The 24,746-nt window shown below is 38.0% G+C and overlaps 1 pseudogene; it reads right to left on the bottom strand.

Annotated features, from left to right (window-relative positions):
* The window catches only part of LOC149144503 (uncharacterized), a 118,240-nt pseudogene that overhangs the window by 70,841 nt on the left and 22,653 nt on the right, over positions 1 to 24,746 (bottom strand).

Below are 24,746 nucleotides of genomic sequence, written 5' to 3'. Positions count from 1 at the left end.
TTTTAATTTTGAAGTTTGGAAATCATTTTAAAGGTCACCATTGCCTTGAACACTTATATCCATACTTGACTTTTAGAATTTCCATCTCACATTAGGGAATCAACAAAAGATAAACCCAGAAACAAACCAAAAATCAAAAACGACAAAAAGTAAGAAATCGGTTATCTTGCATATATAGTGCACCTCACTTCAGCAGTTTACGACTCCCAGATTGACAATTAATATAGCAATTTAGGACACTCTAAATTGACCAAACAATCACCTAGAATAGCGCAGAAGCACCAAGAAAGTCTTTTCAAGCTACACTACTTGCAAGAATTTCACTCAACCTTCATGCTGGCCACTCGGAGAGTTGGACCCGATAGCCACCCTGGGATTGACTCCCCTCAAAAATTGCACAGAGGTTGCTGACCTTTCCTTCTCTGTTGGCTGAGGAAATTTCGTAGACAGATCCAACAAACACCTAGTGCCCATCCCTATCTCCCTAAAAAAATTGCGCAGTTTTCTCAGTCAGTCCTCCTGACAGTCGACCAGCTGCTCATCCAGGAAATTACGCAGTTTTCATGAGCAAGCCTTCTGCTTCCCAACAGTTCGCTTAGCTTAGAAATTTTGCAGAGATGATCAACAAGCTAGCCTCCCATTCTCAATGTAGTTTCTCTCGCTAGTAGCTCCCAACAACAGACTGACAGTTCCCTCCAAGAATTGTGCAGTTTCTACTACCAAGCTCCTGGAAACTGACTGCCAGTTGCCCTTGGGAATTGCGCAGTTTCTACTGCCAATGACCTAGAATCCAGTTGCCAATTCCCTCCAGCAATTGTGTAGTTTTGGCTTCCAAGCTCGCGGCCAGTTCCTCCAAAAAACTGCTCAATTTCTACCTGCTAATTCTCCATGCAGACCGGCATGTTCCTCCAGAAAATTGCATAAATTTTGTTGTCAAGCCCTTGCTGCCTGCTCATTCTGGAAAATGCACAGATTTTGTCTGCCTTGCCTTCCTGCAGCCTGGATTGTCCCTCCCAAAATTTGTGTAGTTTTTCCTTCTAACTAAGGCAGACCTCATGGACAATCACTGTCAACTTGGATTTCCCATCTTCATCACCCAGTGAATCTTGCACAGTTTTCATCAGTAGTGCCTAGAGCCTTCATCCCGCCTCGCAACCTTGCTGTCTCTCCTGGTCACCTGCATCCAAAATGATCATGTGTCATGGTATACTAGGAGGTTTTTGGATTTGATGTCGTCTCATCATGAGTGACTGCAGGTATAGGCACACCAACAAACATGGCACAGTGACAAATGGGATGAATGAAGGGAGCACATGTAGAAGGACATGTTCACCAATGGATGAATGAATGATACATGTGAAGAGATGTGCTCGTGAATGGATGATCATGCAAAGATGTGTTCGTAGATGGATGGATGAGAAAACATGCAATATGTGCTCATGAAAGGACGAACATGCACCTTTCACGAACAGATGAACCTGTCAAGCCTTCCAACATACAAGCAAGGAGAAACGTGCAAAAGAAACATCAAGCGAACCAACAACCATCGAATACTCCACACACTTTGCCATGCAGAGGTGAAGCTGTGACACACCATGAAGGCATCCATCACCCAGTAGCATTGTAGCTCAACATGCACTCCAGCGGCAACACGAATCTACCACCATTATCATGTCGATTCATGTCATGAGTCATGTTGTCCACATCTCCACTATGGGCCATGTTGTCAAATAAATGTAATGTAATGTGGAAATCCAAGAGACCCACTTGTTGTAAAAAGAGTCATGTAAAGTCGAAAATTCATGGAAGTCAAACAACCATGAGGTATTCGAACAGCCACAAGGGTGAGTTTCAGCCTTGGCTATAAATACCCCCTCATTTGAACATGCAAGGGACTTTTCACCTCAGCTCCTCCCACATAGCCAAGAGAGTCTCTAATCTTTCCTTGGAGGAGTAAGCAGTGGCTCCAATGCCCCTCATGCAGGGTTAGTGATGTATGGTGTAACAATGTGTCTTGGAACTTTTGCTTAATTCAGAAGGCTGCTAATAGGACAACACGTTTTCACACATGTATTGTAACTGTTGTAAGACTAATCTTTAACACTTTTGATGCATGTTTCTCTAAACTGTGTTTTACATTTGAACTATTTCACTTGTTGTAATACATAATCTATTAATGGAAATTTGTTGTATATGTTGTTAACGTTGTCTCGCCTGTGTAGACTACTCTCCTGGACATCAGACAGACCTTTCACATAAAACTTACTGTAAAAACCCATTGCACTCATGTGGACTAATCCACTGAGTGTTACATGTTATCTTCCCTTGTGTGTTGTGACTGTCACATCCGTGTGGACTACTCCGCTAGAAGTTATGTGTGTCCTATTGTGTTGTGTGTTCCTAGCATCATTGGGACTACTTCCAATCAACCTGGAACTCACCCTCACCCTCTCCCTCGACTATGAAAGAACCATTGACACAAGAGACACTTACAATCTCCAGGCACGCAAAACTCACTTCTCACAAGACAAAGCATACCACTCGCCTGTGCGGACAAGAAAGAGTTGAGGAAAATCTTTAAGATAATGGCAACCGGGCCATCGTACCGGATGGGAGTCCCACACCAAATGGTGTGAGGTCTAGTTGGGACTTCATACCAAGGAGATCCTGTGATGTTGGCAGGTCTAGCACCGTCAACACCTCCCTTGCCACATCAGCAAGTCCTCCATGTGTACCACAAACTGGCACACATGGTGGTGCCAAGTCACACTCCACACCAGTGTGTTCTTACCCTCGACAATGCACTTATGCCATCATAACCAAACCTAGGAAGGGCACAACAAAGCTCGACGCCAAGTAGAAGGCATGGCCCTCATTAATTGATAAAATGATCCTTCGTGTAAAGAAACAAAATTATGTTATATGAATTTTTAGTGGCCCCACACTAATCATCTCCACCCTATCTCCATGTCATCATGTCATCACATCACAACGTTGGGGAACAATGGATGTTCCTACCAAAATTAAACGCGACACGATATTAACACAAATCCCATATTAAATTTTAATTAGCTAGTTAGGCCCTGTGATTAAAAAAATTAAGGATTGGTCTGTGATTAACTAAATCCACGACTTCCTCTATGTTTAGTGAATATTTTAGAAGTCCTTTTATGAATTGAATAGGGCTTATTCAAACTAATTATGGACCTGCTACTCTACAAACTCAAGCTAAAAGGTATTGGAGAATTTTGTGGCTTTGAGAAGCCCTTATTGATCTCGAACATTGCTCAGTACTATTATTGCAACTAAATTGAATCCTTCATTCCGACATGAGCATTCAAGAATAAAATGCAACCTCAATAACGGAATTATCGTTGTTAGCATGCCTCCAACAAGAACATAACTCGATAATACCATAACCTAGACTTCATGGTAACTAATACTTTTTAAGTCAATGGCCCTCATTCATCCATGAAATTGATGAACGATTGTTGAGTCGGGAATTCTAAAGGCCATATCTCAAGTTCCAGAAAACCAAATTAGGCTCAAGAGTGCTCATTCGAAAGCTAAAATCGAGGAGAATAATCTGGTAATGATTATTTGGTCAAATATGCAATTTAAATGCTTAAAAATTGATCTAAAAAAGGGCCACGAAAGTGCACCAAATTGAGACCACTAAATTTATTTTTATAAATGAAAATGTATGGAAAAAAGTTTTGTTCTTTGAATATCATTGAAATGTTGTCTAATAGTTAGAAATGCAATAGTAAATGAAGCATGAGACAACATAAAACAATTTGGCCTTGATTTAGGAATTTGTTTTTAATTTACAGGAATTTGGGTTTCTTTGAATAATTAGATTTGAATGTTTTTTAGATCTTATTTTTAATAATAACTTCTAGTTTTAATATGGTTTTTAATGATAATTTTTGTGGATATTTTTGCAACGAAATTGAAGGCTCAAGACCAAAAGAATGCTATTTCTTTCTAAAGGTAGCTACCAAATGGTTTCTCAGGATTCAAGATTGGAATCGCAAGCTTTAGATGAAATCCTCCAACTCAAGGAAAAATATCACAATAAGTTTGTAGTTCCATTTTTAATTTTATTTGTTGAACATGTCATAAGGGGAGAATTAAATTGTATCATTATTTAAATAGGTATATGGAATGAAGAATGGGCAAGGTTCCATTTTGAATTATAGAGAAAACTTACATTGTTGTGGAGTCAATTATTAGAGGAAATTGTGAACTTGCATGACCATATTAGAGGGGAGATATTAAGCAAGGGGGAAACTTATGTTATCATAGTTGATCCTTGAAAAATATTATACCCTAAGGCTTGAAGCCATATTCAAGTTTTGTGCACTGCTGTCAGAGTTAAAAAACTGGTGTAAAGCCTTAAAAAATCTATTTTGTAATCAATATGACTTTTGCTGCTTAGATTTGGCTATGAATGAAGGATGCCTTTCAATTTTGATTTGTTTTTTCTGTTCCAAATAAGTGTTTATTGTATGATTTTAGCATTATTTTTAATTTCATGTCAATTTATGTTTGTTTAAAATCAATGAAGAGTTACCTTTTCATGGTTGGTCAGATTTAGATCATAATTAAATCATGAATTCAAGTAGACTTGTATGTCATTACTTATAACTATTTATGTAGTCAATTACATGCTTATTTTTGACCCCATCACTTTTGCATCATATGAACTACTTCCGATACAATAATTCATCTTAATCTTGAATTCATTTATTAATATTTGAATCTAAGCATGTGTTTTTTATTTATTTTGGTAACTACTTATTCATTTAACTACATATGCACATGTGTGTTCAATTTTTATGAGTAATATGAACTATTCCTATGATTTGTTGACTCATCTTAATCATAGATTCAATTCTAGTCCTTTTACCTTGCTCTTGGTTAAAATTTGCATTGTTCTCTCTCGATCAAGGTAGGTTAGAAGAGTTAGTCTTAGGTTAGCAATATGATATATCTTTCTATCATTTGCATATTAGTTGAGGTTGCCTTTAGATTTAAGTAATCATATTAGAAAGTCTCCTTTTGAGGAGCACTTCATTCAATGGAAACTTGGCCCACATACCAGTCAGAATCACCATCCTAAACGAATAAAGGTATAATTGAGGATTTGACTAGGTGATCTCCCTAATGTTGGATTAGTCAGTTCTAGACATCAACATAATAAGAGTGAATCCTTCTACATATTTGTCCTCGCCTTCAATATTGTCTCTGGATTGTTGGTTGAAGGTACATTCCTAAAATAAGTGGCTATGTTCAGGGCATTTGTGGAATCAGAAAGGGACGTGCTCATAGTGGAGGGTTTGTGGCCATTCATTATGTTTGAAGGATATTTTTGTAGTAGCTAGGAGGGCTTGGGAAACATTGACATGAACAAAATTGTGAGCATGAGAAGTGTACCTACCTAGCCTTGTATCCTTTGAAGATTTGACACATGACCTAATTTATTGCCAATGCATGTCAAAGTTTCCTTGTCCTAGAAATCCAGTAGAAAGTAGTAGAGTCTTATATAGATAGTGTATGTTGAGAAATATTCCTTGTATGGATCAAACCCTCCACCTAACACAGAATGTATATTCAATTAAATTAGAAAAAGTACAAGCCTACTTCAAAAATGTCCTCTCTATCTTTTACACAAGATAAAATTGTAGTGAAAAAAAATGTTGCACCTTGTGTGATGTTGACGACTCCTTTCAACATCAACCTACCATTTTAGCATTGTTGTTGAGGGTCACATCCCTAAAAATTTGCAAATTATATCATGTCATATCATGTATTGGATTCTTCCTCCAACATGTCCCAAGGTGAATACTTAGCTTGTAATGACATGTGAGTAGTTTAGACATCCTCCCACATTTTTCTTGAATTTCAAGTCTAACTATTGTGGCCAGACATGCTCTTGGGGGCTTCATTGGGGGAGAGATACCATACCATGTGCATTCATATTAAGGGATAAATATTGAGGAAAAATTGACATAATATATTGAGCATATAATAGGTGTTAAAATGTTTTTATATTGGTAGGAATAAAAATGGAGCTCAAAGTTAATGAAAAAATTGATACCTACAATGTCTAGTGACAGTAGTGGATTTTTAAATTGGGAAGTGTATTGGGTTCGTATTGGTAGGGGATTAAATAATGTGATTTTTAGATGTATTTTACAATATGTAGTCAAATTAAGGGTATTGTTTAGTATGCCACTAACACACATGCTATGTCAGAGGTTCATTGAGTGAAGCCCCCATGGATAGGCTCCTTTCTTACTAGCACATTGGCAGAGGTTTTAATGATCTTACCTTTTGAAATTTTAGCAAAATTGTGACCCGTATCCACTTGAGAACTATTGAGAACATCCTTGGAGAGAGAGCGAGGGGGACAAACCCCCTCAATCATCAAGTACATGGTGCCTCCCCATGCAATGGGTTGGCTAACATAAGACAAATGAAACCCTAAATGTGAGCAAATGACCTAATCATTAGAGATCATTTTCCCTTATTCTCCATCCTATTTTAAAATTTCTACTAAATCCTTAACAAAACATTGGTTGATAATAATGTTTAAGTTACTTCAATACTTATTTTTTTCTAAACTCAATGGTATAACAATATTGATTCATTTATATAATGATATAAGAATAATGATGGTTACTCCTTTAGCGTATATGTCTAGGAATCTTCTCAATATCCATTCTATATTATTCTCATGTATTCTAAAGATATCCTTACTCCTGCTAATCCATATTTTATTTCCATGATTCCATCAAAATTGAATTTATGCCACCCTTCTCTGGGATGTTCTCAACTTGTCACCTTTTAGATATTGGACCTTTTTATAGGCCTTGGATGGATTATCAAACAATAATAAGCTCTTTCTTGAGGATTTCATGATCTTGTAATATGTTTCCTTCTGAATTTAAGAATGAGATTAATATGTAGGTATTTCTTTGATATTTGTCTAAACAATATTCAAGCTCAGGATTTCTTCCATAAATATTCTTCTATTGTGAGATTTGCCAAGGGGATAATAAAATATAGTGTAATGATCCCTTAACATTATGGTATCATGGATTTCTATGTACCTTTTACAAATGTGGTGAAAACGGAGTTGATATCCCAACCATCAATAAATAACATACCACTAAATTTATGCATTCCTGACATGCTTTGAGTATTCACACCTCATTAATATATGGGTACTATTTTATTGTGCTTTAACATAAAACTACATTATATATAACATTTTAACTAGTGTTATATTAATATCTTAGTATGCCCTAGTTTAATTGTTTTATGTTTTGGAATTTTGTTAGGCATATTTTTTGGTCAAATTTGCCTGAAATATGATATGAATTTGTTGGAATCACATGTCTGTCTGTGAACTCTACACAATCAAGTGCCCCATGGATTTTTAAGGCGTTGAATCTATTTATGCATTCAAAAATGAATTTTAAGCAACAAAAAAATAGGATTTGACCAAAAATTGTTCGCGAGATTCCAAGAAACAACTCCAAAATGTAGAAGAGTTAGACAATACCTTTTAGTATTATAGGTTGTTAGCATGTGGAATATATATGGTAAGGATTGTTACTACAAGGATATGATGTCTTATAAAGTTATTGGTACATGGAATATATTTATTAAAGGCATAAAGCTTATAAATTTTTTAAGGATATTCATAATGTTTAATAATAGAAGTTTTGTAAGGAATATTCATAAGGGATATTAGTATGGGCCCATGGTGTTATAAGAACTATGAAGCTTATTAACATACATATAATATCATTTGTATGAGGATCAAAGGTTTAATAAGGGCTACGAGCTTAGAGACCATATGGGTGATTAGGATTATAAAAGTTATTAATATAGGGACAATAAGGTTAATAAGGGTTGTTGATAGATAGAACATAGTAGTTACAAGGATTATAGGGTTTATTCACCTGAGGTTCATAGAGATTGGAGGCATCATAGATGTTAATAGCACATGAACCATAAAAATTCTACTTGAGTTATAGGGGCTATCTATGAAAGGACTAACTAGGTTACATGGGTTGAATGTGTTATTAACATAGGGACCATATGGATATTAACACATGGATCCCAAGGGTTCTAAAGGATCACAATATCAACATTGTATGTTATTTTCCATTAATGAGCATATTTCTGAGGATTTCTACATGAAATCCAACAAAATATTAGTGGAATCACAAATTTGAATTGTTAAATTATTTGTACAATGAGTGCCCCGAGGTTTTTTAGAGCTTTGATTTTGTTTATGCATTCAAATAATGAAAAATATCGATATCACCAAGAATTGCATGTCCAAATTATGAGGAAAAGTAAAAGCATAGAAAAATTAGACTTTCCCTTATAAAAATCATTAACATGAAGTCCAATATAATTTTTAGTATTAGGACCAAAGAGATTATATGGTTACTAGTAAAAGGTCATATGAGTTATTAACATGAAGAATATAAATTATTAACACATAGATCATAAAATTTATAAAAATAAATAAAATTTATTTCTACATTAACCATATAAATTATCAACATAAAAATGTTAAAAATTATTTTTAAAAGCATAATAAGAATTAAAATTATAAAAATAACAAATAAATAGCAAGTATCAACTTTAATATGATATCCCAAAGCAAAGATTACCAACAGTCACAACTATCTATCAACTATGATGCGATGTGATATAATTATGTCAATAGGAATTTTATTGTGAGGTTCTTGTTAGTGACACTGTTGAGATTTGTCATCCTCAATAGTTGTCCATAATCTCAACAGTGTCACCCCATTCAACTCTCTCCATCACGTTTTCCCAGAGCCACAAATTCTCATCAATGTCGTCATATCTTCGGGGCCATGGACAATGGTGAAGCCTTTTATTTTGAGGGTGTGTGCAAGCGTACAGGTGCTTCCACTAGAAGGTCGATATTGGAATCCCATCCCTTTTTTGATCATGGAAGTTATCTTAAATTTTACACTTTCCCTTCACCAAACCCTCCACGAACATCTAAAGGCATTCAACATTGCCAAAGACTAATTCTCCAGGAAATTTTAGATGATGAAGATGGTTATTCTCCAAATACAAAACAACGATTCCAAGACACCTACTGGCCAATAATTTCATGTGACCTTCATTCCACATGATCTTCTACTCCATCCTTAGCAAATGTCACAAAAACAAAGCCTTCATGTCCTGACCTCCTTAAATCCTTTGGCACATAAACATCTACAATAGTGCTAAAATTATTGAAATGTCGGCGAAGATGTCCAACTGTTGCCTCCTGTAAAAGCCTTCCAATAAAAAATTCTTGCCCATGCCTCATGGTGGTAGGCCAGAAAAACCTCTTGAACCATACCTTGCACCATGATCAGCCATGCCATAGGAGGACCTTCCAATCACACCACTAGTTCCATGTAGGGGCCATGAGTTTCCACTCCCATAGCCACTTCCTATTTCTAATGGATGATCATCTTTGAGTCCTGAGCTTGGATGGTCGTATGGTGTAGCAGAGCTCAATGACCCATACCGGGTCGCAGCATTGGTATATGAATTATATGCACCATACCCACTGGAAACTAGTTTTTCCCACTGCTTTGTTGGTTCCTCCTTTGTTGTTGCTTGATACACTGCAATAGTAGCTCCACCCAACTTATGCGTTTCTGACATCAAATCGTCTAGAGGTTCTGATTTTTTTTTGGGCACAACCCAACTTGGCCATATTTTGGGCAAGGAATCTGAATGTTGTGGGTAGAGTGCGCAGTAGAAAGGATGTCACGAACTGTGAAGTGGACCATGCAGTAGAGTAGTGGAGCACAATGAGGACCCCATAGAAAACTCACTGCGCAGTATAGGGGATTCACAGTGAAGCCCCTCCCCTTTTGTAAAAGCATATAATATCATAAAACTTGAATTATTTTGGGCTATAGTCCCTTGTATTTTGGAAATCATGGTATTGGGTCCATGGTAATGTAGCGATGTAATCCCTCAATGTAATAGTATATATAGGGATGAATAATAAATAAGGAAGGCATGAATCAATTGGATCCAGATCTATGTTTATGGTTGTATTTTTGTGATCTGTACTTCGGAGAAAGGGGAAAGGCTCCACAGCTGAGTGTGTGGAGGTCTGGGTCTACAGCTTAGTGCGCAAACAACCTGTAGTTGTGTGTGTCTGGTGAAGAACTATTTGTTGTACCAAATTATCTATTATAAGCAACAGTTCTTGTGGACATAGTCCCACATTAGGATGAACCACGGTAAAATATGTGTCTTCATGTGTTGATTTTCTTATTATCTGCACTTTATTTCAGTACTGTGAAGTTTATGGATGTTTATGATATGTTTAAGTGATGAATGTAGTGTTGCGAAGTAATATATAAGTGAGAAGTAGTTCATGAATGTGAAGTATTTTATAAGTGTTAAAGAATAAGAAAATACAACATTACCACATTGTAGTATCCCTTAAGGTCATAGAAACCTAGTTCTGCAACCTCCCATAGTCACTTTGGGTGAGACTGCAACTTGCTTGCACATCGTTGCCGAAAGGGCCAATGATTGAGGGTTTTGCTGGTGCACCATAAAGAATCGAACCTGGGTCAGCCCAACCTAAGCTAACAAATGGTTCCATTGTTGGGATGTGGATATGTTTGAGGGTTATGTTTATTGGCATCCGTCGAAGAAATAAATTCAAGATTGGGTAGAACAAAAGGAACGAGAATTTGCAGAATAAGAAAATAGAAGCTCTCATCCGTCAAATGAAAGGTGGTTGGAGAAGTATATTTTTGAAGATCAATACGAAATCTTCTTCAGTTCATTCCATGTGGAGATATGAGTGCATATCAAGGTTGACCGAGAGAAAGGATTGTTTTAAAGGAGACGAACCTAAGGAATCGACTCCTGAACTAATATAGCTACTCAAGAAAACTGACAATAGGATCTCAAGAAATGTTGATTTTTAGATTGATGGCATATTGGAAGGATTCATTACTGAGTTCACAGTAGACTTGAGTGTGTCCTATAGTGAAGCAGAACGAAATTTTTTCAAAGGACCACGAGGTAAGTTCTTGAGATCTTTAAAACTTTGGATTAAGATGATTTTGTGTGAAAAGGGAATTTTATGAGTGCAGTCAAATTATTAGTTACTTATGTTTGGGAGAAGATCTAAAGAAGAAACTAGAACAACGTGAAGTGGAAAAAGATATATATTAGACACTAGGAAAAGATCTCATGGCCAAGATCTAAAGAATTTTATAGAAACTGAGTATAGCCCTCTTTTAAGTTAATCTAGAAGTGAAGAAAACCACCCCGAGAACCCTGAAGTAACTCCGCAACATTCACCCTTCCAGCCTGAAATTTTGCCGAAGCTAGAAGCAAGTAGTAATCAGGGTGATTTCGGGTTCCCCTTCCCCCCTACCCCTCACCCCCCTCCCCTTACGAATCCCCCTCTCCCTCTGTGAAGAACTATGGTCGATGATATTAAGCTACCTATCTTTAAAGGGACTAGATCAGAAGATCCTGAGTAGTTCTAGTTCTTATGTGAAGCAATATGGACAACAAAGTAGGTCCATGACGAAAATATAATGAAAATTTAGCTTTTCATGACATTCCAAGATAGAGTGTTGACATGGTACATGAAGTATTCAACCAATCAGATCAGATCATTTGCAGACATTAAAACAACGCTAGTAAAATAATTTAAGACGTTGAAATCTAAGTTGTAGGGTATCATAGAATTAAAATAAATAAAACAAAAGCCTATTGAGTATGTTTGGGAATTTGACCAAATACTCAAGATATTATTGGATCATGTGAGCTTCGATATAGCTCCACGTCAACATAAAAAATGGTTTATAGCTCCGTTAATTCCACATATAAGATTTCCTTTGTCACAACCGAAGATAGAAACTCAAGCCAAAGATTTATAACTTGCAACGAAATTAGAAGCTTTGCCTATAGGGGATACCAATGTAGGTATGCAGCAGATCTAGAGCCAGCTGGAAAATTTGACTCTGCAGATACAAGATATGAAGAAAAGTAAGGAAGTAAGAGACAAAGTGTGGTGTACAAAGTGTAAATAAAAAGGCCATTCTAAAGAGCAATGCCCTCTCTTCATAAAATACATGGCTATTGGAGGACCAAACCCTTTGAACATTGGATCTAGCTTATGGTGTGAGATATGTAAAACTAGAGGTGAACATCACTCAAAAGATTTCTACTTATTGCAGAAGTATGTCCAGACTCCAAGAAACTTATATTGCAAATTTTGCAAATCAGTAAGGTATGATGAGAACAATTGTCAAGCTTGTGAATTGATGATGGAATGCAATATTTATGCCTATATAATGAAATCTAAAGAACATGGAAAACACAGTGGTCGAGGTGGTTATCAAGGCCGAGGTCGAGGTTTTGTTGATGTGGCGAGTCTGGTCGAGGACGAGGACAAATTATCTGCTATAATTGCAGCCAAGCAGGTCACTTTTCAAGAGATTGCCAGAATCCTACCACGACATGTAAGTATTGCATAGATTTTGATCATGTAATTGAATATTGTCCTATAATTATAGCAAATATGCAAGAAAAAAGGAACCATCAATCGACACAAAACAATAAGATGATGACTACTAAAAGAAGAATTGATGAACCTCGCATAAGTATTGTTGTGAGAATTGGAGCAGCAACTGGAAATGATAAAGAAGATGGAAAGAAAGAAATTGAGCATGCATGGGTTAGAAAGACTACTGAAAAATCCTCGGTGTTTGATATTCAAAAGGGAAAATAAGTCTTTATGGAAGTGAAGCGAAGCTTTATGGATGTAGAAACTTCGACATCTAGCACACAACAGAATCACAAGAATAGTTGCGGTGTATCATCTTCGACATAAGGCCAAGCTCTGACAATATAGGAATAGGATGCATCATATAAAGTAGATAATTTAAAATATTTTCTTCAAACTTGTATGAAATTTTTGTGAGATCAAAGAGTTGTAGAAGGACTTCAGGAATTGATAAATTCCTGTGAATCTAAAGAAGTACCATGGAGTGACACAGACAAAAGAGAAGTGGAAAGGAAATGAGGCTTAATGCAAAAATAGGAGAATATGACATGAACCAAGTTATTTTAGATCTGGGATCTGAAGCTAATGTTCTAACAAAACAAACATGGGAGTTAATGGGTAAACTGAAGTTGCAATGATCACCTATCCAGCTAACAATGGTGAATCAAAAAAATATTGTTCCTATAGGAAGATTATCAAACATTACAGTGGACATTGAAGGGGTGCGTACTACCACTGATTTTGAAGTGATAGAAGTTGTGGATGATAGTAACCCCTATCCTACATTACTTGGATTGGATTGGGAATTTTCCAACATGGCTATAATCAACTTAAAAAAGAGGAAAATGATATTTGAAAGCAACAATATGAGAATGATTGTTCCCTTGGATCCATCAGAAGGTTTAAGGTATACTAAATCAGTTAAAGAGGAGTACAAAACAGCTGATATAGATAACATCTATCAGATGACAACAAAATAACAAGACTGTGTTAACCCTATTGAAGGCAAGTTGAGTTGGGAGCATGACAATTCGTGTGCTTCAGATTCAGAAGAAGAATTGGAAAATTGGAAAAACAGGTTACATGAAGTATCTACGAGGCGATGTGCAAGAGTTACTAAAGCAGTTTGATGTATGACAGCTGGGGTATGTGACCTACCCTTTTATGATGGTTTGGGTGATATAAATACTCTTCGTGAAGAATATGAAGAATAGGTACCAGAGTTTCAAATATTTTCATCTCTGGATATAGCCCTAAGAGCTACTCTTGCTAGATGGTGGGGTACACATAAGAAGAATATAGGAAATTGGAAAGAATGTCGAAGGTTGATATGGATAAGGTTTGATTAGGTAGAAACAGAGTTAGTAGATAAATATGATGGTCAAGTTGATCCTAGAGAGAACATCTAGCTTTGCATGACAACATGGAAGGAGATTCCATGGGAAGAATGGGTGCATAAGTTCATCCATACATTGGAGACAATTCCTCAAAACTGGTATCTGGAAACAAAACTTCGACATGTTACTGTGAACCGAGAAGATATGGTTGATGGGTTTATATTGAAATTTAGTTTTTAATATTATTATCCATATATAGATTCGGCCCTTCAGATAGTTAAAAAGACGATTTTTTAGAATGAAATTCCACTCACTTGGCAGCCTAAGATGAAATGCTACAACATCACTGCAGAAGAAGATGAAGACCCTTGCAATATTGACATACAAGAATCTGAAGGCTATCCTGAAGTGAATGGACCTGAGCTAGAAATGTTGGATATAAAAAATCCATTGAATAAAAAGAAGGTGAATATAGGATCAGAAGAGGAGCTAAAGTTTACAATGATAGGAGATTATTGGGATGAAGAAACAGTTAGAAAAGTGACAGATATTTTGCATGAATACTAGAATTTATTTCCCACTAAGTTTTTAGATACGAAGGGCATAGTAGGACATATAGGAGTTATGAATAATCCTCTAAAGCCTGATGTGAAGCCAGTTAATAAAAGGCCTTATAAACTGAATCCAAAACACAAAGAAAAAATGAAGAGAGAACTTGACAAAGTGATAGCAGCTGGAATCATTGAACCTATGGAAGAATCAAAGTGGGTAAGTCCTATGGTGGTACAAGAAAAAAAAACACAAGGAGAAATCAAGATTTGTGTTGACCTAAGGAAGTTAAATAATGCATGTCTACATGATCCATTCCCTACTCCTTTCACTGATGAAGTATTCGACAATGTAGGAGGTCAGGAAGCCTATTCATTTATAGATGGATTTTCATGATACCATCATATTAGAATTGCACTAGAGGATTGACATAAGACCACCTTTGCTACAGAATGGGGTTCATATCAGTATACAATGATGCCTTTTGGACTAAAGAATGCCCCTACCATATTTTCAAGAGTGGTGGTTACATCTTTCAAAGAATATATTCAAATGTTTTTAGAAGTATACTTCGATGATTGTATAGTATTTGGGTTATTGAAGAAACATGTGGCGAGCTTAAGACCGATGCTCAACACATGCAGGTAGTATAAGATTTCTCTAAATATCAAAAGGTGCATATTTTGTGTACCTTTTGGTATATTGTTGGGATATATTGTTTGCAAGAAAGGATTGATGGTGGATCCTGTGAAGATTGTTATTATTGTGAATTTACCTCCACCAAAGATAGTGAGACAGCTTCGCACCACATTGGGACATATAAGATATTACAGAAAATTTATCAAAGGATATGCACAGATCACTACGCCTATGGAAAAATTGTTGAAGAAAGATGTAACATTCCCATGGAATGAAGAATGTCAAAAGAGCCTCGACACACTAAAAGAAAATATGGTAACTGCTCCAATACTGGTATTCCCATATTGGAATAAGGAATTTCATGTTCATGTGGATGCTTCATGCATAGCTTTAGGAGTGGTATCAGCACAACTTGGTGCAGGAGAAATCGATCATCCTGTAGCTTTTACAAGTAGGAAACTATCTAAAGTAGAGAAGAACTATAAAACTACAGAAAGGAAAGGACTGGCTATGGTATATGCTTTACAGAATTTTAGAGATTATTTGTTGTGATCACATTTCAAGATGTTCACAGATCACTTTGCACTAAAGTATTTGGTCAATAAGCCTATTTTAGGAGGAAAAATTTGCAAATGGCTATTATTATTTCAGGAATATGAATTTGAAGTTGTTGTTAATCCAGGAAAACTAAATGTTGGACCTGATCATTTGTCAAGATTGGAAATAGGAGAAGAACCAACAAATATAGAGGATAATATTCCTATTGTGTAGTTGTTTGCGATCAGAATAGTTGATGATCACTTCGTTAATATTATTTAGTTCTTAACCAAAGGATGGCTCCTTCAGGATACGCAACAAAAGAAATAATTGGTGGTTAAGGCAACAAATTTTTCACTAATAGCAGGACATTTGTATAAGATGGGACCAGATGAAATACTACGCAGGTATGTTCCTGAGCACAAAAGACAAATAATTTTAACAGAAGCTCATAGTGGCGCAGCTGGTGGACATTATGCAGGGAAAGCTCTTGCGCAAAAAAATTTAAGACCAGGATTAAGGTGGCCTACACTACACAAAGATACAAAGGATTACTATCGAGATTGTGATGTCTGCTAAAGAACATGAAAAACTTCAGGAAGAGATGAAATGTCACTAGTGCCACAAGTAACATTACAGCCTTTTGATAAATGGGCTATTGATTTTGTTGGACCTATCAATCCACTAGGAAAAAGGACTAGTGCAAGGTATATAATTACTGCAACTGATTTTTTGACAAGGTGGGCCGAAGCACAACCAATGAAGGATTGCAGCGTAGAAATTGTTGCAAAGTTTATCTTTGAATACATATTGTCCAGATTTGGGTGTCCAAAGATATTGATAAGTGACCAAGGGTCACATTTCTTGAATAAGACCATTGGAGCATTCACTGAGGAATTTCAAGTTTACCACCAAAAGAGCACTCCTTTTCATCCTCAAGAAAATGGAATTATGGAAGCGTTCAATAAAATTTTGGAGAATGCACTGACCAAGGTATGTAATGTAAACAGGGATGACTGGATCTTATGATTCAAGTAGTATTATGGGCTTATAGGGCTACATGTAAAAAGTTGACAGGTCATACACGCTTTAGGTTGGTTTATGGGTAAGAAGTTGTGATGCCCATGGAATACATTGTCCCTAACCTAAGAATTGTAGACTTTACAAATATGGAAGACCCCAACATAATGGAAGAAAGGATGTCGCAGTTACTTGCTCTGGAAGAAGACAGGTTTATAGCAGGATTTCATCAACAAGTACAAAAAGTGAGAGAAAAGGTTTGGCATGAAAGACACATTAAGCAAAAGAAGTTTCAAGTAGGAGACCTCGTTCTCCTCTATGACAGTAAATTTGTGAAATTTCCATGTAAATTCAAAACACACTGGTTAGGCCCATATGTTATTAAGTATATTACTAATGGAGGCACAATGCAGTTAGTGAAGTTAAATGGAGAATTAATTTAGGGAAAAGTAAATGGTAGTAGGTTGAAGTTGTACAGGGACAACCCTACCCCTATAGCTTCTCCCTAAAGAAGAAAGAAGGAAAGTATTAGTGTCACATGTAGTTGAAAGTGGGCATTGGACTATAAACTACGTTGCAGAAAGAGCTTCAACGAAGAAAGTACTTCGCTACAGTCGGGAATATGTCGAAGTTCGCAGGAAGCCATAGCATAAGACAGAGGTATGCTACAATAGGGAATGTGTCGTAGTTCATCGGGAAAGTAGAAATATGACCGTTAAAAGGGAAAAGATGCACGAAGTTGCTTTTAAGACAACATATTGGTAGAATTTAAGGATAGATATGCATTTAATGACGAAATATGAACAAAATCAGGACAAAATCAAATCTAATGATGAGGTTTGAAGGCTAGAATTGTTATAAATAGTTGACTCTCACTCAGATTAAGAACTTTGTTGAATCAAGAGCTCGAGTGATTAATAGTGCGAAGAAGTTGCAGGAGACTTCGTTGTGTATGTCATTTGAGCGATCTTGGGAGGAGATTGTGCAGAATTTTCGTGAGAAGGGATTTTCTGGAGTCATGGAAGTCGTTGATATGTCCGCACCAGCAGTTGAAACACCCGCAGTAGCATCACCCACAGTAGCAGCACCATCGCCACAGAAACAATGGAAATCACCAAGGAAGAAAGAACCAAGAAAAAGCAAGACAAGAAGCCTGCCAAACCTGTGAAACCTCATAAATAACATGAGCAGGTCAATATTGGTAAAGAAGAAGTGGAGGAAATACAAGTGGAGGAAGGTGGCATAGTTTTCATCTCGCCTCTGCCTTCATAAATCTCGTTGAGGAAGCCAAGTGCTAAACTAGTAAAGGATTCCAAATACGTGAAGTATGGGACATTTACACCACTATTTCCAGAAGTTGTGTCGTTTTCAGGAGAGATTTTAGGGAAAATTTCGCAGCTCAAATTCATAGATTATGATTTTAATGACTGGAATAAGTACCCTCAATTCACACCAGACTGTTACTTGAAGTAGGTTCACAACCCAGAGAGCAGAGTGACGATATTAGAACCACAACATCGGGCGAATGGGTTGGTGCAGTCAGGACTGCTCAATATGTTGAATGTGCCGCACTTCGGTAGAAGTTTAGCAAACACAGCGTGTCTGCGACAATTATTAGTATTAATACATGATGGACACCTATGGATGGGGAATAAGATCCCCATAGACCAAATGTTGATCTGGAGGATCACAAGATTACCATACCAAGGGAAGAACCCTGCGGAGGAGTTCATGGGAAAGGATTAGGATCACACTTTCGCGGACAATATGAAGAAGAAGTATGAGTTGATGAAATGAAAAAGGGGCTATGACATAAACTCGACTGGCAACCAAGAAGTCCACTGTGCGGCACACATTTTGGCTGGAAAGAGTATGAGGAAGTGTCACGTAAATGAATTTCTTGCATTGGTGGTGTCTTTAGTCACGTAGTGTGCAAATGGAGGTTAGTATAACTAGGTTGGATACTTATACAAGGAATTCCTAGATGAATATCGCGAGATCCAGGAGAAAGGTACATCTTTCCACAATGCCTGGTTAATCTTGATCATTGTTATTTTAGCGTGGAAAGAGCTAGAGGATACACAGTTCCCTTCGGTTCCTTTAGATGTATGTGAGGTCGTGAGGTATGCTTCGTTGTGGCATACCACTCAAGCCTTGCGAGCATAGGAGAATAGAATACTTTTCATATTATATTAAATGGATCTACACATGTTAGTAAGCCAGCATTTGCGCCTTTCGCCGATTTTGCACAAATAGTATAGTCCTGTGGCGAGGTTCAAGGCTGGTTTTCATAAATTGTACACACAGGTGCACAGAGACACAAAGAAGAAATGGCATGCATTTCCATATATGGTCAAAGAGGATGATCTGGTAGAATTAGTACATACATGTCCCACATAATGGATGACTCCACTAGAGGAAGCAGGAGACAATGTGACAAAAGAAGAAGAGTTGGACACTTCGCAGCATGGCGAAGCCAGTGGAAAAGATAAGGAGCAGGAATTAGAGGAAGAGGAAGAGGAAGAAGAACACCACGAAGAATAACACCATGAAGAAGAACACCATGAGGAGGACCCTCAAGGAGGTGAGGATACGACTAAGGAGATAGAAAAGGTAGAAACAAAGAAAATTGTCACGGAGAAAAGAAAGATCCAAGGCGAAGCTACCATTAAGAGCATAAATAAGCATAAGGTGGATAAAAAAAAAGAAATCAAACCAATGGTTCTCACTAAGGGTGACCTGGATCAAATCGGAGACAAGGTTCAGGGGATAATAATGGAATATTGGAATAGGGTGGAAGATTGCTATGGAAAGCTTATCACAGGTGTGCAAGAGAGGATTGTAGAGTTAAATATTTTGGCATTATCAGTTAGACAACCTGCACAAATAGAGGAAAGGGTTATAGAAGGAAGGCCGATAGAGCCTACCCTTGCAGCAAGGTTGACACAAATACCTACAAGGGCTCTACAATTTGAATCAGCATAAATCTAGCAGTAGGCCAAGGAGTGGATGCATATCAACATGAACATCACAATAGTGTTGTTGCCAAGACTACACAAGATGCGCGAGGAAATTATAGAAGAACTAAAGCTAAGGGAACAACAGACATCGCAGCTTAATATACAGATAGAAAAGGAGTGGGTTGCATTGTGCCAAAAGCTTGAGCAGACAACTCAATGTAGGTTTTAACCCTGTACAGAAATTACCTGCATACGAATTCTTAAACAAAGAAAATAAACAATGCGAGAGCATAACCCATAAAACACATATGCACAAAGATTTTTCCCTGGATCCCAAAACCGGGACTACCATCTTGATTTTTCATTATGTTCCTTTCAATGTTACAATACATATTTATACATGCCGAAGCATCCAATACCATGGACCGAAAACCATCGCGTCCAATACCATGGACTGAAAACCATCGCGTCCAAAAAACATGTGCGAAAATCATGCACAAAACCATAGGTGGGTCTGCCCAACCTAACATATGGTCCAAAACCAAAATTTTTACGGGTGCCCTTTAAACCCCCTATTAACTACGTGGAAAGAATATAACACAACCCAACAATCTCCCACTTGTTGTTTTCTTTCACAGGTAGCCACAGGAGAGCTTAGTCATTTTTTCAGCCTTGAGATTCCCATTGCTTCTCTACACGAAGAGAACTTCTCAGAGCTCACAGATTTTGTCAATGCATCTGCAGTATTCTTCAAAGTGTCCACCTTTACCAGCAACACCTTTCTCTCTTCTATCATATCCCTCACAAAGTGATACTAAACATCAATGTGCTTTGTCTTTGAATGATAAGAAGGGTTCTTTGCCAAGAAAATTGCACTTTGGCTGTCACAGTCTATTCTTATAGCTCCCTGTACTAACCCCATACTTGAACACAATCTCTGCAACCAAACTGCTTCCTTGCTTGCATGAGTGGCTGCCATGTATTCTGCCTCTGTAGTTGATAGTGCCACTACAGATTGTTTCTTACTCATCCAACTGACTGCACCTCCAAATAGGTTAAACACATACCCACTTGTAGATCTTCTCTGATCCAGATCTCCAGCCCAGTCTGCATCAACAAAGCCATGAATATCCAACACTCTGTCCAATCCTGGTCTTCCTTGGTAGCACAAACCATAATCACTAGTGCCACGCAAATACCTGAAAACCCGCTTCACTGCTGTCCAGTGCTCCTTCCCAGGTTTTGACATAAACCTGCTCAATACTCCCACTGCATGTGCAATGTCTGGTCTAGTACAGACCATTGCATACATCAGGCTACCCACTGCACTTGCATATGGAACACGGGACATGTCCTCTTCCTCTTCTTGTGTCTTGGGACACTGTTCAGCAGATAACCTCACACCTACAGGAATAGGAACCTTCACCGGTATACTATCCTGCATATTAAACCTCTGGAGTATTGTCTCGACATACTTCCTCTGGTTTAACCAGAGCTTCCTCTTTGACCGATCTCTTTTAATTTCCATGCCCAAAATATAGTTTGCAGCACCAAGATCTTTCATGTCGAATTTGGAGGACAATTGGGTCTTCAAATCCTGGATAATTTCTTTGTCATTTCCAACCAGCAACATATCATCCACATACAAGACCAGATAAATAATACGGTCACCAATTAATTTAAAATACACACAATGATCTTCTTTGCTTCTGGTGAAGCCAAGTCCCCGTATAAATATATCAAATTTCGGATACCACATCCTTGGTGACTGTTTTAACCCATACAGAGACTTCTTTAACTTGCATATCAGTTCTTTCTTACCCTTCACCGCAAAGCCTTCAGGTTGCTTCATGTAGATTTCCTCTTCCAAATCCCCGTGAAGAAATGTTGTCTTCACATCCATCTGTTCTACCTTAAAATCAAAAGCAGCAGCAACAGATAAAAGTAATCTAATAGAAGTTACCTTGGCGACAGGAGAAAAAATATCACCAAAATCAATTCCCGGCACGTGGGAATAACCTTTTGCTACCAACCGAGCTTTGTATTTCTCCACCTTTCCTTCCGCATTTGTCTTCTTGTTGAACACCCATTTTTTGCCAATGGGTTTCCTTCCAGCCGGCAACTCCACCAGATCCCAAGCCTCATTTTTGTGCAAAGATGCCATTTCATCAACCATGGCCTCTTTCCAGACTTTTCTATCCTCTGAATCCACTGCTTCCTTCACAGTTCTGGGATCATCATCAGTAACAGACAAAGCAAAAACAGATGGACTATACCTTTCTGGTTGCCTTCTTTCTCGAACCGATCTTCTCACAGCCGGAGTTTGTGGCTCTTCATCTTCTGATTCCTCCTCTGCTGTAGAGTCTGATTCTTCCTCCTTTGGCTCAAACTCTATCTTCTCAAGTTCCTTTGGTTGAACTTCATGTTGAATAACATCTTTTATCTCTCTAAACACCACATCTCGGTTGTACACAACCTTCCGTGTGACTGGTTTCCAAAGCTTATAACCCTTTAAACCATCCTTATACCCAATAAAGATGCACTTTTCAAATTTACTATCCAACTTGGTTCGTTTCTCCTTTGGAACATGTACATATGCATCACATCCAAATACCCTCAGATGTGAAAGAGAGGGTTTCTTACCAATCCATACTTCTTGTGGAGTCTTATCCTCCAACGCTGATGAAGGTGACCTGTTGACCAGGTAACATGCAGTATCCACCGCCTCTGCCCAAAATTCATGTCCTAACCCAGCACCACTGAGCATGCTTCTTGCCCTTTCCATCAACGTCTTGTTCATTCTTTCTACGACTCCATTTTGCTGAGGTGTATATGGAGTAGTATTTTGTCGTGCTATACCACACTTCTTACAGAATTCTTCAAATTCCTTGCTGCAAAATTCTCCACCATTATCTGTCCTCAACACCTTTATCTTCTTCTCTGTCTGATTTTCCACCAGAGCCTTAAATTATTTAAACCTATCAAAGACTTCAGATTTCTTCTTAAGGAAATATATCCATGTATTCCTTGAGAAGTCATCTATAAATGATACATAGTACACAGACTTACCCAGTGAAGGAACCTTCACAGGTCCAAACACATCATTGTGCACAAGCTCTAATATCTGTTTCATCCTCTTACCACCAGAGGGGAAACTCACCCGATTCTGCTTCCCATATACACAATTTTCACAGAAATCAAAATCCAGAGAGCCATTATTCATACCTTCTACCATACCTTTACCATGAAGTATTCGAAGGCCCTTCTCTCCAATATGTCCAAGCCTTTGATGCCACAACATGGTCTTCTCTCCAGAGACCACTAGATTCTCTACTCCATTTTCAGGAACCATAGAACTATTGCACCCATCAACAACAGTGCTACCTTGCAGCTTGTATAGAGTTCCAATCCGAACTCCCCACATCAATATCAGTGCTCCTCGAACCATCTTGTAGGTATCTTTCTCGAACAACGTCTTTACACCTGCATCATCCAACTTGCTTATAGAAATCAGATTTCTGGCCAATGCAGGAATATGTAGAACACCCGGAAGTGTTCTAACCCTTCCACCTTGCAACTTCAACTTTACTTTTCCCCGACCAATGATTCTAGCCTTCCTATCATCTCCTAAGAAGACATCACCACCATCGTATTTCTCATACTCGCAGAACCACTCTCTATGGGGAGTGAAGTGAAAGGATGCACCTGAGTCAATCAACCATGCCTCATGATCTACATGTGTACTTGAAGAAGCCAAGTACACATCCCCACCTTCATCTGAGGTGGTTTTCGCCTCTGCAGAAGGAGCATCATCAGATCCCTTTCCTTTATCAGGAGCTTTAGATTTACAATCCCTTCTGAAGTACCCTTCCTTTCTGCATTTCCAGCACACCACCTTTGTAGGTTTTCCTGGAGATTTAGATCTCCCTCTAGATTTAGATCTCCCACTCGATGACTTATTTTTGTTTCTGTTCTGGGACCGTCCTCGTACAGACAAGGCATCACCATTCTGGTTGTCCATATTTTTCCGTCTCATCTCCTCCGTCAGCAAGGCTGAGACTATTTCATCAAACTGCAAAGCAGTTGCATTGCTACCTATTGCAATAACCAGACAATCCCACGAATCTGGTAGAGGACACAACAGACTGATCCACTTATCTTCATCTGAAATTTTAATATCAACAGATAATAACTGACTTACCACAGTATTAAACGCATTCAGATGCTCTATCACCGAGTCTCCATCTTTCATCCTCAGGTTATACAGCTTTTTCCGCAAGAATAGTTTATTCACCAGAGACTTAGATTGGTACAAAGTCCCTAACTTGACCCACAAAGCCTTTGCCGTAGCTTCCCCTGATACATTCAGCAATACTGAATCTGAGACACACAATCCTATTGTGCTCTTTGCCTTCCGATCCAACTTCTTCCATTCTTCATCGGTCACTCCCGATGGTTTAGTACCCGGATCTACCGCGAGCCACTGATCTTTATCCACCAGCAGATCCTCCATCTTGAGTTTCCACAACTCAAAATTCTGACCATTGAACTTCTCAATCTCTATCTTTCCACTGCTCGCCATCTTCTTTCACCACCAGAATCGATCTCGCAGATCTCCCACTGAACAGGGTCTACCACAGGCCCGAGCGAAACCCCTCAGCAACAAAGGCGTCCCCTTGAAGCCAAAACAGCTCTGATACCAAATGTAGGTTTTAACCCTGTACAGAAATTACCTGCATACGAATTCTTAAACAAAGAAAATAAACAATGCAAGAGCATAACCCATAAAACACATATGCACAGAGATTTTTCCCTGGATCCCAAAACTGGGACTACCAGCTTGATTTTTCATTATGTTCCTTTCAATGTTACAATACATATTTATACATGCCGAAGCATCCAATACCATGGACCGAAAACCATCGCGTCCAATACCATGGACCGAAAACCATCGCGTCTAAAAAACATGTGCGAAAATCATGCACAAAACCATAGGTGGGTCCGCCCAACCTAACATATGGTCCAAAACCAAAATTTTCCGGGGCGCTGCCCCGGACCCCATAAAGTGGGGTTACGGGTGCCCTTCAAACCCCCTAT

This window comes from Pinus tabuliformis, chromosome X (genome assembly GCF_031772625.1).
Source record: "Pinus tabuliformis cultivar Carrire ecotype Pingquan chromosome X, CPIR1, whole genome shotgun sequence".
Classification (NCBI taxonomy): domain Eukaryota; kingdom Viridiplantae; phylum Streptophyta; class Pinopsida; order Pinales; family Pinaceae; genus Pinus; species Pinus tabuliformis.
The sequence above is the reverse complement of the archived record's forward strand: the minus strand, read 5'-3'. Positions and strand labels throughout refer to the sequence as shown.